This window comes from Hirundo rustica, chromosome Z (assembly GCF_015227805.2).
Source record: "Hirundo rustica isolate bHirRus1 chromosome Z, bHirRus1.pri.v3, whole genome shotgun sequence".
Lineage (NCBI taxonomy): Eukaryota > Metazoa > Chordata > Aves > Passeriformes > Hirundinidae > Hirundo > Hirundo rustica.
Genome location: NC_053488.1, coordinates 61,686,267 through 61,702,018, shown reverse-complemented (window position 1 = coordinate 61,702,018; position 15,752 = coordinate 61,686,267).

Here is a 15,752-nt window from a genome sequence, read left to right as displayed (position 1 = left end):
TCAGACCAGCTGCAGCACATCATCTGCCACCACTGCAAAAGGCCAGAACACTTCGCCAAAACCTGCCCATAAAACCAGAAACGCAAGTCCAAAAAACAAAAAAACTGAATTCACAGCGCAGCCCAGATTTTATCTCCTTGATGCATCAAGAAAGAAATTTTCAAGGCCATACCCTGGCAAATGTCTCTCTCTTAACAAAAAAGGGGGAGAGCAGGTCACAGGGTGTGTGGGTACAAAAAAATAAAAATGTCACATGTTCAACTAACAAGGTATGGCAGCCGCAAGGCTGATATAGGCTCATGACTACCAAAGGTTTTCATTTCAGATCTACTGATTGGACAGTAATTACAGTGGACCTGCAAAACATTTCACAGGACATGGAGGTCAACCACATGGAACCAAACAGTGAGTATTTTGTTGTTGGGGACACAGCATATACACCCTTGGAGGTTGAGGTAGCTCCCATGACCATTAAGGGAAAGATAACAAGCCTCATGCTGTTGGCACGCTGCATGCACCCACCATTCTACCTGGCAGAGGGGCAAGTCCTTGCCCAGGCCATTCCTGTTCCAGCTGAGGTCCTAGCGGATGGAAAATCACCAGAAGTCTACTGGGCGGAGGTGGTGGGGGAGAACAAACCTTCTCTGGCATGTAATTTAGCCTGTGTGTCAGACCGCCTCAATCTGGAGGGGGTGCTCGACTCCGGCGCGGACGTTACCGTTATACCTGAGAGCATGTGGCCATCACATTGGGAGCTGCAACCTGTGGCAGGCAAACTTCAGGGCATAGGAGGGACCACAATGGCAAAAATCTCAAAAAACAGTGCAAATTGAGGGACCTGACGGGAAATTGGCAAATGTCCGTCCATTCATTGCTGAATATAAGGCTCCCTCCCTTGTGAGGGAGAGACACCATGTCACAGTGGGGAGTCCAATTGGTCATTCCTAAGACACCCCAGGATTTTTGGAAATAGCCACTGTGGAGCGCCCTACCCACAAACTAAAGTGGTTGGACAATAACCCAAGATGGGTAGCAGAGTGGACATTGAGTAAAGAGAAGCTCAAGGTGCTTGAGGAACTTGTGGAGGAGCAGGTGGCTCAAGGTCACCTAGAAGAGACAATAAGCCCTTGGAATTCCCCAGTCTTTGTATAAAGAAACCGGGAAAGGAGAAGTGGAGGTTGCTCCATGACCTCTGAGATATAAACAAAATTATAGAGGACATGGAACTACTCCAACCAGGGATGCCTTCTCCAACAATGCTCCCTCGAGACTGGCAATTGGCTGTTCTAGATATAAAAGATTGTTTCTTCCAAATTCCTCTACACCCAGAAGATGCCCCACGGTGTGCATTCTCAGTTCCTACCATTAATCGAGAAGCCCCAGTGAAGAGATATCACTGGAGAGTACTTCCCCAAGGTCTGAAATCTAGTCCTTTCATATACCAACAGTACGTAGCCTCATTACTGTCATCGGTACGTGCCAAGAGAAAGGATGCCATCATCCTTCACTACATGGATGATCTACTGGTGTGTGCCCCCAATGACTCTATACTCCAACACACGCTTGACCTAGTGGTTAAGGTTTTAACCTCTGCTGGATTTCAATTGCAGGAAGATAAAGTTCAAAGGATACCACCTTGGAAATACCTGGGTCTACAAGTAACTGCAAGGACCATTGTTGTAATGCATTAATTGGGTTTATATTTCATCGGATTTGTAATGTTTTTTCTATATATCTGTCCTTGCCCAGCAATGTCCATCCCCCACACTGAAATGTAACCCAGCCCTGTTCCCTCCCGCTTCTCCTTTATTGGATGGTGCCTCTGGGCCCTGCCTCTGGGACCTGCCCCCTGGGGGAAAAAGCCCCAACAGGGGAGGGACCAGGGCTCTCTGGCACTGGCGAGCCATCGGGAAAGGTCTCCAGCAAAGCAGGCAGGACTTGAGAATAAAAGCTGTAAAATCCCACCAGAAGCCAGAGAGCAGACTCTTTTACTTTTGCCATTGGCGGTCATCTAGTCTCGTGGGGAAATACTGCAACTAATACTACAACTGGCGCCTTACGTGCAGCTCGAAGCCACAAAAGGTTCCCAAAAAGCTGGAAGAACCACTTGGGGAGCATGTGGCCGAGGAATCTCACGTAGGTACGTGAGTCACGAAATGTAGCCAACCCACACAGAGACAGACCCATCAGGCTTGGCATTCGCTGTGGAGTCTCCAAAACACAGGATTCTACAGGCCAGGGCTGCAGTTCTCCCCTTTGGACTCAAAAAACCCATCGGAGTGCTGCAAAGAAGCCCCACGACCAGCAAGTTCCTCCAGTGAAGGTGACCACATGCTCGTGGAAACATGACCCTGGGAACCGAGACTGGAAGCTCTTTCTGCACCAAAAAGGGTCAGTCTCAGGCAAAAGGAGTGATTGGGAAAGAAAGGAAAGGAACGCTGGAACTTTGGTGAGTACCACTTTCAGTTTTCTAAGGGAAAATCTTTTTCAGAGGCGAAGTTCCTCAGGGAAAAGGGTGTTTTTTCTCTTTCAGGGAAGGTTTTGCTTTCAGAGTAAACCTTCAAAGTGCTTTCAGCAGCCTGGGGGGTTGGAAAAGGAAACTGTTTCCCCTTTTGGCTTTTTTTTCTCCCCAGCAAAGTTTTTTTCCTTTCAGTTTCTCAGTCACAATAAAGAGGACACAGAAACTCAAAATCTGAGCCAAAATGGGTGCAAGGCTGTTTGTGTCTCAAAAAAGAGTCTATTACCACATTTTAAATGCCTTGGATGATGGCAAGACCCATTATTCAAAGAAACAGCTGAAAAAATTAACTCTGTGGTTGTTTTCTCATTTTCCACATTTATCAATAGAGCAAATAAGCTTCCCAGAATTTTGAGAGGCTATAACAAAAAAAAATAGTTGAATCTGGCTCTTCTAATAATAAAGAAGATGCAAATTTTGCTTTTTATAGCTTAAAAATTAAGTTTGCGTTGCAAAAGCAAAATAAAAAGGAAAAAAGCCAGTTCTTTGTGGATTTTCCCCAGCTTGTACCTTTGCAGGCAGTCCGAGTGCTCAAACCTCCCATCTCGGTGGTCCCCAGGTGGGGGGGTCACAAGATGGAGGGGATTCCTTTGTCCAAAATGGCCAAAGCCATGTGCTCCTGAGCCACGAGGAGTCTCTCCCTTTGTCTGTCCCTCCTTCCTGCAATCCCTTCTTCTCCCCAGATCCCTCCTTCTCTTGGGTGCCACCCCCAGCACTGCCCTCTCCTCTGACTCTGCCCCCTACACTCAAACCTCCACCCTCCGACTCCTCCCCGTGTGACTCAAGCCTCCAGCCCCTCCCTGCCCCTGGTTCCCACGGTTTCCCCACCCACAGCCCCGGTTCCCACACCCCAGAGGGAGCAGGAGGACCCGGGAACCTGGAAGCAGGAAGCAATCCCAGCTTTTCTGCCACCCCTGTCACACATCAACAATCAAAAAGAGGGGGTGCTGTCCACAGTAATTGGGACCCCTTCCCCCAACAAGCGATTCAGGGTTTATGCAAAGCTCAGGCCAAATTTTAAATATGAAAGAGAATACTTTTGCAACCGTTTAAAAGCAAATTTTGCAAGGAATACTACTGTTCCCTTTGACCTCCAAAAAGAATAGCTTCTGGAGCTTTGGCAAAATCCTGAAGCGGCTGTTGGTAATAAGAATCTGCCATTCAATTAGCAACCCAGCCTGATAAGTCTTTCCAACCTTACAGTAAAATAAAGCAGCTTCCATCAGAACCTTTAGTAACATTTGTGGCGCTATTAACATGAGCTATCGAGTTACAGGTTAAGAATGAAGGAGCCCAGGAAGAGGTCCTGGAGGAGATGGCTCTGGCCAATGCAAACGAACAGTGCAAGGCAGCTATCCTCAGCCTGTCCATAGAACTGGCTTCAACTTCACATGACATGCTCCAGGTGTGTGCCAGGAAGATTCCCTTCATAAAAGCTCATCAAAACCACAGTTCCAGAGTCAAGCCATCACAAAAAGCTGCTGCTGCAGACACTGTGCCTCCTGTACCTGTGCCATGGCCACGGCCCAAGAGAGGAACAACGTGTCTCCTGTGCGATCAGGCTGGACATTGGGTATCTCAATGCCCTTTGTAGAAGCCATTTCTGGACTTTCAGGACAATGGGGGTGGGAGGTCTCAAAGGTCCAAAGGGAATTTTTCAAAAAAAATAGAAAATGTTAAACTAAATAACCCTGCTTTAACCAGTTCTGCCTTTCAGCAAAAGCCACTGGATATGATAGTAAAGGATCCAGTGACCAGAGAAACAAAAAGTCCTCATGATCAGGTCACCTGGGGTCGTGGGTACTCCTATGTGTCCACTCCCCCAGGTCTCAAGTGGGTGCCAGCTGAGTGGGTGAAACCTTTCATCCCTAAAACTGCAAAGCCACCTGCCGAGGTCCCACAAGTGGCCAGTGCTGCCTGGAGGAGGAGAAAGCGCCGAACCTTCTCCTTCTAATTATCATTATTCCTTAACAGTGTTTTTCTAGACAGTTTGTTTGCACTAAAGGTCATTTTTCTTTTGCAACTTTAAAGGTGCTCAGGGTCCAAACTCTGAGCATCTCCCACGAACCAAACCTTCCTCCTTCTTAATTGAATAAGAAAAGGGGAAATGTTGTAATGCATTAATTTGGTTTATATTTCATCGGATTTGTAATGTTTTTTCTATGAATCTGTCCTATGATCTGTCCTTGCCCCACAGTGCCCATCACCTACACTGAAATGTAACCCAGCCCTGTTCCCCTCCCGCTTCTCCTTTATTGGGTGGTGCCTCTGGGCCCTGTCTCTGGGCCCTGCCTCTGGGGAAAAAGGCCCCGACAGGGGAGGGGGGAGCTCTCTCTGGCACCTGCGAGTCATCGGGACGGGCTCCAACCAAGCAGGGCAGGACTTGAGAATAAAAGCTGTAAAATCCCACCCGAAGCCAGAGAGAAGACTCTTTTACTTTTGCCATTGGCAGTCGTCCAGTCTTGTGGGGAAAGACAACACAAGTCAAAAAGAGTTGCTGTGTCCCTGTTCCTTCCGTGTGTCGCAGCAGCCAAAGCTCTAGGTGAATTGGGCCATCTAGAGTGCTGGGCAGTCAAACAGGCAAATTTAACGTCCACCGCCATCAGCTCTCTCCTAGAAGATGAGGAAATTACCAGACAGGCCACTCTCCAGAACCATGCTGCTATAGATTATCTCTTATTACTTCATGGACATGAATGCCAGGAATTTGAAGGACTATGTTGCCTAAACTTGACCTCGAAGGCTCCAAACATCCATGCTGCCCTTTGAAGCATGAAGAGCTTGATCGGACAAGTGAAGCAAGAATCTGAGGATAGGATCAAAGAACTGTTCAAAGGCTGGAGACTTATAGGATGGTGGACTTCTATAGTTAAAATAATTTTGTTATTTCTTGTTATTCTTTTCCTTGTAACAATAGCATTCGGGTTCCTACGCAGTTTGATTTTCAAGGCTATCAGTTGTCTTATACCTTCTGCCTCAGAAATTAATCACATAGAGTTAGCAAACCTAAAGCAGGCTGACTCTCCCACCAATTGTAATTGGTGGGAAAACCCACATTCCATGTACCCTAATGCTCTTCTAATTTTCTTAAAAAAAAAGGGGGAGATGTTGTGTTCCTCTGAGGAATGTTTTTTTTCCCCTGAGAGTCCCCCCTTGAAGCCTGTGCTATGTAGTTTAACCCTTCTTCCCTATCATACCTACTCCTGACCCTCTTGGCTCAGGGCCAATATCTTTCCTTGGCCCAAAACTAGATAAACCCCATTTCTTCCTATTTGCTCTCTCTCTCTCCTCGGGCTCCTGAAACATCACATTGAGAATAAAGCTTGGACAGAAGCTGGGGGGTGAGAGCCGCTCTTCTGAAATCTTTATTCTGTCTCTATGAAATATATTTCCCTAAAACCCCTGAACAACTGAGCTAGCAAGGGGTGGCTAGAGGGAGTATATTTCAAGTTACTTTTTGGATAATGTTGCTAGATTTTAGAAGAGGCGAACACAAAGGACAGGTGAACTTTCCATGGTATTTTCATGGTGTTTTTGTTTTCTAGAGGCATACTAGTTTGCTTGATTGTTACAGCTGGCCAGATAGTATGAAAATTCTGTGCTTGCAATCCCTTAATAGTGAGGCATATCAATGTTTCAGGAGGGAAGTGCGGGGAGCAAATAAATATGTTCCTTTTGCTGTTTCTAGTCACCTCCAGTAACAAGATGTGCAATGCACCCAACCATTATGGTCTTCAAATATTTCAGCTCATCATAGAGTACAGGTGCTTGCATTTGCTCTTCTTGATGTAAAAGCAAAAATCATTGCAGTAAAAATTGGTCTGATGTATTGTCCTTTATTTACCACAAAAAGTCCCTGTTAAAGCGAATAAATGTACTTGCATGTTCAAGCCTGAGCTGATAGATCTAACTCCTGCCCTACTTTTTAGACTGTTAGTCTCCTTGACTGAAAATCTTACATGATAAACTTTTCATGAATTAGACTTCAAGAATTATAACTGAGAAAACAGGGAATTATAAAGGTGTTCTTTCATGCATAAGGAGAAAGGTTTATCCAGCTCAATCCTCTTTGTACGGCTTATACTATTACCATGGCATGGGTCCCTAATACTTCTGTAGCTAAAAATCTGTCAGCATTTCTCCAACACTCACCTCCTTGAACAGCACCCACCTATTCTCTTATGCCTCTTAAATTTCGTAAGGATATGTGTTTTAAATAATTTGCTTTGACTAAACAAGGCCCATAAGTATTTATACCTATAGTTGCATGGAATTGTATGCTGCTTTATGGAGATTGAAAATACACCATAACATCAAAAACATGAAAAAAATAAAACCACAACCAAACCAACCAAAAAGCCACCACAAAATCCCCCCCCCAAAAGTGGTGATGAACTTATTCCTTGGTTTTTAATAATGACACTGGTGGAATAAATAAGTGCGTATTGCCATCAACTATCTGCTTTTTGTTGTTGTTGTTTTTCCACATAATTTCCTCCATAAATCTAAAAGAAAATAAATGAGCCTAGACTTATTCCACTCTGAAATAAAGCATTGGTTTTTAATCTGGACACCAGAACTGAGAGACTTGATGCTACAGGAGTTACTGAAATCTAACCCCATTACTACAAACCTGAATGTAGCTTATTTTAAACAGTGACAGCAGCTTAATTTCAGAAGTATAGAACTATATAAAACTTTTTTTTTTTTTTTTTTTTGGCAGCTTTTGCACTATCCAAATCCCTAAAAAAGAGCTGAACTCTAGGGGTCTGTTTCACATGACATGCAAAAAGTAAGCACAGGTTGCAGTCTCTCTCTCTCTCTCTCTCTCGGAGCCCCGGCTCCACTTTTGCCTCGGCTAGCTTGAGAGACAAACCACAGCTGGAAGGATTTTTCCTCAGGGCCCCACAGATCCCAGAGCAGCAGTGAGCCTCTTCCTTTAGCGAGAGCAGGCCCCTGTCGATGGCAAAAGGAAAGGTCTGCACTTGATTTGGGGGGAACCAGGGCTTTATTCAGTCTTCCTCCTGTGGTCCTGCCCCCACAGGGTCAGGAGCCCAGTCCCAGTTCCTGTCCCCAGTCCAAGAGGCAGCTCCACATCATTTCCTGGCTTTTATCCAGGGGGAAGGGGCTAGAGGTGGGGACAAGCCACTACCAATCAGGGATAAGGTGGGAGTGGAACAGAGTTGGATTATATTCCAGTGTGGGAGAATGAGCAGGGAAAAGGGTCACGGACAAATTTCGGGATGATACATTTTCCAGGGAAACAGGGGGGCACAGAAGAAACAATTACAAAAACCAACATAAAAATGAAATACAATATAAACCCAAAAAATGCACAACAGGTTAATGGGCAATGAGTTGCCTTTTGCAAAATGGAAACATGATATCTATCAAGTAAAATCCTGACCCCATGTGAAGCCAGTGGAAATTTTGTTTCTTTTCACTAGAACCAGAATTATATTCTGTGAGGGATCTTTCAACACTTCCAACAAACCACTTTGAATCCTGTACATCTTCTTGAAATATATTATATGAGAGAAGCATGCTGAAAAGGATTGTTTTAACTTAGTTAAGCCACTTCTCTTAATTGTGGATTTACTGACAGTGTGCTGTTTACTATGAAGATCAGGGTCAAAACAACAAAACAAGAATTAGCAACATAAAATTACTAGTAGGTAGTTCTTGAGACACTGAATTGGTACTATCCATTATAGAAGTTGGAGCTATTACTGTATGTTCCACCAATTAAAAAAAAAAATAATAATAAAAAAATCATTATTCCATTTTCTTAAAGCACAAACATATTCTGACATGATAAATTAAAATTCTCTAATTGGTAGATGGTAGATGACAAGAACTCAAAGAAGATACCTATTATTTCTGTATAACATTTTCTTTGAAATTTTAAGATTAGTGATGTCTGTAACGAACCATAACGTTGAGCATAAACCTTCATCCACTTAGCTAGCTGGATAGTAGTCAGTGTATCATGATGTTCACAGTATATGTATTCCTGACTACTTATGCTGGAAATCTGCTTTGACTCTAAGTCTACTATACAGTGCTTTCTAATGAACATGAATATCTAAGTATATGATGAATTTGTCTTGTCTATTGGTGATGGAGTAGTTGACGGAATAATTGATGTTGGTTAGAAGTTTAATTAATTCCACTGCAGGATGCCCACCAAACACGATATGCTTCCCTAGCACACTTAGCCTAAGGCATTCTGCAATCAGAATGAAGTAGAAACTCAGCTCTAAGTGGCTTGTCTACGTTGCCATTTCTTGCCATAGTGTTGTGATTCTGACTATGAGGGAAAATGCAGGATAAATATGGAGTGAAAGTATGGAAAGGCAGGATTCCATAAATTATATATCAAAATGAAAGGAGCTAAAGTAGGAGAAAGAGATACAAGATGAGTGATAAATAGATCATGTCTACTAGGGAAAATATCAGGGGAATTAGTTGTGGCAAATAATTTTTTGTTTCATCTCAACAGCATCTGCGTAGTTATGTTGGGTCAGATGAGGTTATTTTGCTCATTAGCTTTTTCCTGATAATACTCTTTGAGCTTGGGGTTGGTTTTTTAAAAATTATTTGTTCTATACAAGAGAATGGCATAAACTAGGGGAAAAAAGGAAGCGAATAGTGCAAAACAGAAGGGATATGTCAAGGATATTAAATCTAAAATAGCAGCTGGCTGAGACAATGTTTGGCAAGGAGAACAATGCCAGAGACAGGCATCTCACTGCTGGGCAGGATTACTTCGTGTTCAGCTGCATGAAATATTTTACCATTTCTTTTAAGTCAATAAGGCATTGAAAAATCATCCAGCAATGCAGGGACATCTGCTATTTCTATGCAATGTCACAGCAGATGATTGAGAACAATCTGACACTGGCAACAGTTTTGGATTTTCTTGTAGAGAAACAACCAAAGAAACACGTGGAAGAATTCTGCTACCTTATAAATGTCAGTTAGCTGCCTGCACTAATACTGTTCCCAATTATTGCCAACAAAAGGATAATACCCCACATCCTGGGGTGCATCAGGCACAGCCAGGCAATTGTCCTGTTCTGCACTGGGGCAGCCTCACCTCCAGTGCTGGGGGCGGTTTTGGGTGCCACAATACAGAAAAGACATTGAGCTGTTGGAGAGTGTCCAAAGGAGGGCTGTGAGGGTGGTGAAGGGCCTTGAGGGGAATCCGTGTGAGGAGTGGCTGAGGTCACTGGGTCTGTTCAGCCTGGGGAAGAGGAGACTGGGGGGAGACCTCACTGCAGGTACAGCTTCCCCGTGAGGGGAAGAAAAGGGGTAGGTAATGATCTCTGCTCTGTGGTGACCTGTGACAGGACCTGAAGGAATGGCATGAAACTCTGTCAGAGGAAGTTTAGTTTGGATATCAGGAAAAGGTTTTTCACTTAGAGGATGGTTGCGTACTGGAACAGACTCCCCAGGGAAGTGGTCACAGAACTAACCTGACAGAGTTCAAGAAGCATTTAGACATTGCTCTCAGGCACATGGTGTGATTTTGGGGGTCATCCTGTGCAGGCCTAGCAGCTGGATGATCCTTATGGATTCCTTTTAACTCAGGATATTCTATAATTCTGTGAATACATTTTGTAATTACTCCATGTGGCCTGAAATTCCTTAAAGGAATTTCTGTTGCAGTGTTAACTGCTCTGACCTATTTTCTCTCTGAATCTGCTGACTGTGATCCCAACCCTCTTATATGCTGTAATCAAATTTTCACCCACTCACACTGGACCCAGTAAAATCCCTTTCTTAAATGTTTTGTATTTTTCTAATTGTGCCTTCCTTTTCCTGCTTTCAGGAATCCTTCCAGTTTCTTGTTTTAACCTGTGTTTGGAAAAAAATTGTGAAGTCAGTCTGTAATCTTGACATGTGCTGAGATTGCAAATTCCACAGCTTTTCTTGAATTGTGTGGCTTCAAATAGAGATGCAGGATTTTGGCACACATCAGTGTCAGGTCACAATTACTCTTGTTTTGTCTATTTTATCCCTGAAGTTCACAAATCCTTTTTAGTTAAGTCACAGTTACATCCATGATTTCCAGTGCTTGAACTTGTATTTAGTTTTCTTTTTTTGCTGATATCATCCCTAAGTGAATGAACTAACCTCAGATCCTTAGGTCAGGTTCAAAATTTTGCCTTTTTCATGCTTCACTATTTAAAAACAAACAACAACAACAACAAAAACCACCTTGGGATTTTTGGCTGGCCAGGAGACAGCCTGGTTTTGCTAATGAAGGATGACCCATGACCCTGTGAGTCTTCAGGCTTTGTAACTGCAATGTACCACACTAGGCCCAGGATAATCCCCCAAAAAGTGAGGGATGTGATAGCCTACTGCTGTACAAATTCTGACAGTATGGATAGAGCATCTGACTGAGTAGGTTTCTGGCTTAAACTCTGATTTTTTTGTGCAGATTGTCAGAGATGTTTAATTTGGGCTTGTCAATCACAAAAAGGGGTGTGGGGGAAGGAGGTCTTGGTCCTCATGTTGATCCAAGGCCAGCTCCCAAGCCATTTCAAGTGACCAAAAGGCATTTCTAAACTATACCAGCTAAAAGTAGCTCTGGAGGAAATATCTGCCAGGTTAGTGTGTCCCAGTACAGCCAGCTTCCAGTTCTTGGACTGGGAGGACATATTGCATGTAAGCAACCACCTAGATGCTAAGATAAGACTACCTTGGAAATTAAGAAATTCTGTTCTGGTAAATTATGAGTTTCAAACCCCTCGGTGATCCTCTCATATTGTCAAGAGTATAGAAGATGGAGATTATGTAATTTCACATCTTCATTTTCCAAGCTCTCAAGAGCCTAAGTATTCTGGATTTTTTCTCACTATGCAGGCACACCACAATAACAACCGCTATCTAGAACAATGGAGTTGTCACAAAGTGCAGAGGCTGGTACTTGCATGATGGCCCATGAGAGGGGAACACGCTGCCAAGAGAGATTCAAATAAATCTGTTTTCCTCTGGAGGAAAAAAAAAAATTAGAACCTGTTTTTTTGCCATTTCAAATAACAATATTAAATCAAGGGAAAAGACACAAAAGAAAGAGGAGGGGAAGCAGAAACAGCTGAAGAAAAGAGAAAAATAAATCTAGTGTAGTACAAAATACTAGTAGGACAAATACAATGAGAATAGGGATACCATGCAAGATGTGTTATCATTGGCTACTATTATCCCCCTTATGACATATTGGAAGGAAGAAAATAAAAGATCAGAGCTGGAATCTTCACGGGTGTAAATCAACGTCATTCTTCTTTGATTGGAAAAATTATGACAATTTAGAACAGCTGTTTTTTGTCCTATATTGTTTTTAGACTTTTTTTCTGGTCTTATTTTTGTAAATCACAGCAATGCTGACTGGGCAGAGGATGGACCGACAATACGAACTGTGAATCCCATGGGATATGACTGCTGTTTTGAGTTTTCAAAGTCTTTTGAATGCTTAATACAATGCTGTTTGAATAATGAACAAAGTTTTCTATGGCAGAAACAAACCGTATTTGGTATCAAAACAACTAAATGATTACTTCAAATGATAACTACCAAATTGTCTTATTGCTGGTTTATAATTGCACGTGTGAGTGTTGGGAGAGGGAAAAGTTGATTCTGTGTTATTGACCATGTGGGGAAAACTGGTATTCCGGGTTCAGAGGGTATTCTGAGTTTGGAGGGATTTAGTTTAGACTTCAGTTTAGCTTGTATTTGAAAATATGCGTGCTTCCTCATTAAGAAAAATATGTTTCTTGATTAGGTTTTGGTCTAGTTTATCCACAGTCCTTATCTTCTAGTCAAGGGTATTTACAAAGAGTACCACAGTCTAATATGTGTTTATAATTGCGATTCTTTTATGAATTATTTATTGCAGACAAATACTACTTAGTAGCAACAGTGGAGTAGTACAGAAAAAAGAACATAAATTGTTTCTTCTTAGTTCCCAATACTTTAAATAGGTATCTGTTAGATATCAAAGATGGCAAAGAGATAGGTAGTTACAACAGTGGAAGAAATCAACTGTGGAAAGAACACAGGAGAGCCAAAGGAAAATGCTGTCTGGAATAAGCTTTTTTGTAACTGCCTCTGTACAAGGCAAGAAAAGCAGGCTTTCCTGTGGGTCTGCCCTGTGCTTCGCTCTGGTGAGACCCCCTGGTGTGCTGCATCCATCTCTGGGGTCCCCAGCACATTAACCTGTTGGAGCAAGTTCAGTGCAAGGCCACCAGGTTGATCAGAGGGATGCAACACCTCTCCCATACAGGAAGGCTGAGAGAATTTTGTTTGTTCGGCCTGAAGGAAAGAACGCTTCAGGGTGACCTAACTGCAGCCTTCCCTTACTGGAAGAGAGCCTAATGAAGAGGAATGTTTTCCAAGAACATGTATTGACAGGAGAACTGGGAATGGTTTCAGATTGAAAGAGAGCATGTTAAGTTATTAGGAAGCAATTCTCTACTGTGAGGGTGGTGAGGCACTGGAACAGGTTGCTCAAAGCAGCTGTGGATGCCCGGCCCCTGGAAATGTTCAAGACCAGGCTGGATGGCCCTGAGCAATGTGGTTTAGTGCGAGGTGGCCCTGCCCATGGCAGAAATTAGATGATCTTTGAGGTCCCTCAAAACCCAGTCTATTCCATGATTCTGTGAGTGTACAGAAATCAGCCTGAAACCTGATTTCTTAACCTCAAAGCAGTCAGGTTAAGTCAGCGTGAAGATTCACAAGACATTTCCCCTTTTCCAGTAGGAATGTATACAAATATGTAAAAATCTTTAATACTAAATGTTATTTAGGGTAAAGGAAAGGAGAATTCTCCCATATTTTTCTTTGTTCACAGAACTATTTCCAGTCTTACAGGTGGAAGCTCAGGCAGACAGGTGATTTTAATAAGCTCTGGTAAAAACAGATTTACCAAATAAGAAGTCACTTGAATGGGAATTTTTATTCCTTATGTGATCATTAATGTTCAGAAGCATCTTGTCAGCAAATGAGAAGGTGGAAACTCTCAATATATGATCACAGCAATGATCAGATGCTACAGCTGAAGTGGCTTTCTTTCAGGACAAAGCAGCACATGTACTAAAGGTGGCTGTAGCCTTGTGTCAATGCTCACACACTAAATGCCAGTACTCAACATTTTGTGTAAATGCCACATGTATTTGCTGTCATCTCTCTCCGTATACTGAAACTCTGTTACTATTTTTACCCAAAATAGTGCCTTTGATCATGACAGAAGTCTTCTGAGACGTTGTTTAAGAAGGCATCACAATGAGAGTGGTCTGTAATGGGAGTCGTGCAGCCACTGTTTGCACCTTCACTTTTACAAGAATCAAAGCAGACCACTATATATTCTCATTTGTTGAGCTAACCTAGCAAATGAACCCTTTGTTCTAAGTGAACTGAAGGGGATAAAGAACTGATGTTAACTTTCCAAGGCCTTTCCAAGGGCTAATTTTAGCTGTCATTGTGTGGAGTTCTTTTCATATAGGTAGATATGCAGATAGATGTGTGTGTCTGTGTGCAACTGCCATGTCTCCATATGTTGCTTGAGATTCAGTAAGACAAGAAAACAAGAAGCAGTCACCTTTCTAAGTGCTTAGAAACACTTTTTCTCTGTGTTTCCCAAGTTCCCTCCACAGAGATTTACTGTAGAACTCTTCAGTTCAGCAGAGAAGTAACAGGCCCCAATACACTGGTCAACCCCCAAAGTTAAAGCTTTTCTGCCCTAAATTTTAATGATATTTGACTTCCTTTTAGGCCTTTATTAGAGTCAGCGGATGTATAGTGTTTTCTCTAGAGTGTTTTTTTATCATTATTTTAGCAATTACTTAAAGACTGTTTGAAATGTCTTGCTTTGATCTAGTTCAGAAAATAGAGCCTTCTGCCAAGGGATTGACAGTAAGCATGGACTTAAACTTTCTCCAAATAATGTTATTAATTGGAACATCTTTGAAATAGTCAAACAGTCAAATCAGTAGTGGTGTACTGCTTAAAGCTATAAAGTTTTTTACTAATTCACATGGTTGTTGTGACCGGAATTCACTTCTGGCTCTTACAATAAGTTTATGGCAATACAGATTTTGCTTGAGGCTCAAGTGAAACATAATATTTGGTCTTAATCCAAGATAATGTGTTCCCCAGTCAGGATTTCCTCTAATGACTCATTCATACTCTTAATGAATTGAAAAGGATATGTGTAAATTGACATTGAACCTAAACTCCAAGGCTTTTGACTTTCTATCTTATCTCTGAATAGGCAATATACAACATCTTTATATTCTAATCACATTAAAAAACCAACTGTTCTTCCTTGTTTTTCTTGCTTAATGAGATCACATCAGAGAATGTGTGTCGTACAGGATGGGAGAAAAGTGGAGTACAACTCCGGACAGCCAACCACGTGTATTCCCAGTATAAAACAGTAGCCAAGTAATCCCACAAAGCTCTAATGCTGTAAGATAATGCATAAACCGGTCAAGTTCAGCTGCTTTGCGGGATCTGCTTCTGTGCATGCTCTCATCCTCTGAAGAGTGCAAATTCACTTTCCCCTTAAACAAAAGCATTCCCCTAGCCAGTGAACTGGCTTCAGCATGGAAGGGAGAAGGAGCTACACCAGGACAGTTATGGAGCAGACCTGTAATCCATTGCTCCAAATTCTGTCTTGCCTTGTGGCAACTTGATAATGTGGCCATACTCAAAGGTGGTACATAATGCAGAGGAATAATGGATAGAAAAAAAGAGAAAGATTTATTACGATCTGTAGTTGGTTGTGAGGATCACACTTAGAAGCTTTCCAACTTGCCAAAATTAATTTTCAGAATAAAAATCTGTGATGTCAGATATTCACAAATTCAAAGTTGTGGGATTGTATTACTGTCAAAATATCAGGGAAGTTTTAAGAAATCCTTTATAATCTACCAAAAAAACTTTTGGAAGGGGACTTGAAAATATATTGTAAATACATAGATGGTAACAAAATCTATGAGAATGGATAGCTTCCTATTTACATTGGGCAAAGTCAGAATCTCAAAACTCAAACAATCTGAATGAGAAGATGGACAAAGAATACATAATTTAACAGTGAAGCTAATGATCTATTACAACAATGTTGTTAGGAGTGCAGTAATCAAGATTAGATCACTTTCTGAAAAGCATTCTCTACTTCAACCAGGAATTGTGGGGCTTTATGCCAGAAATCAGAATAGCTGATTAT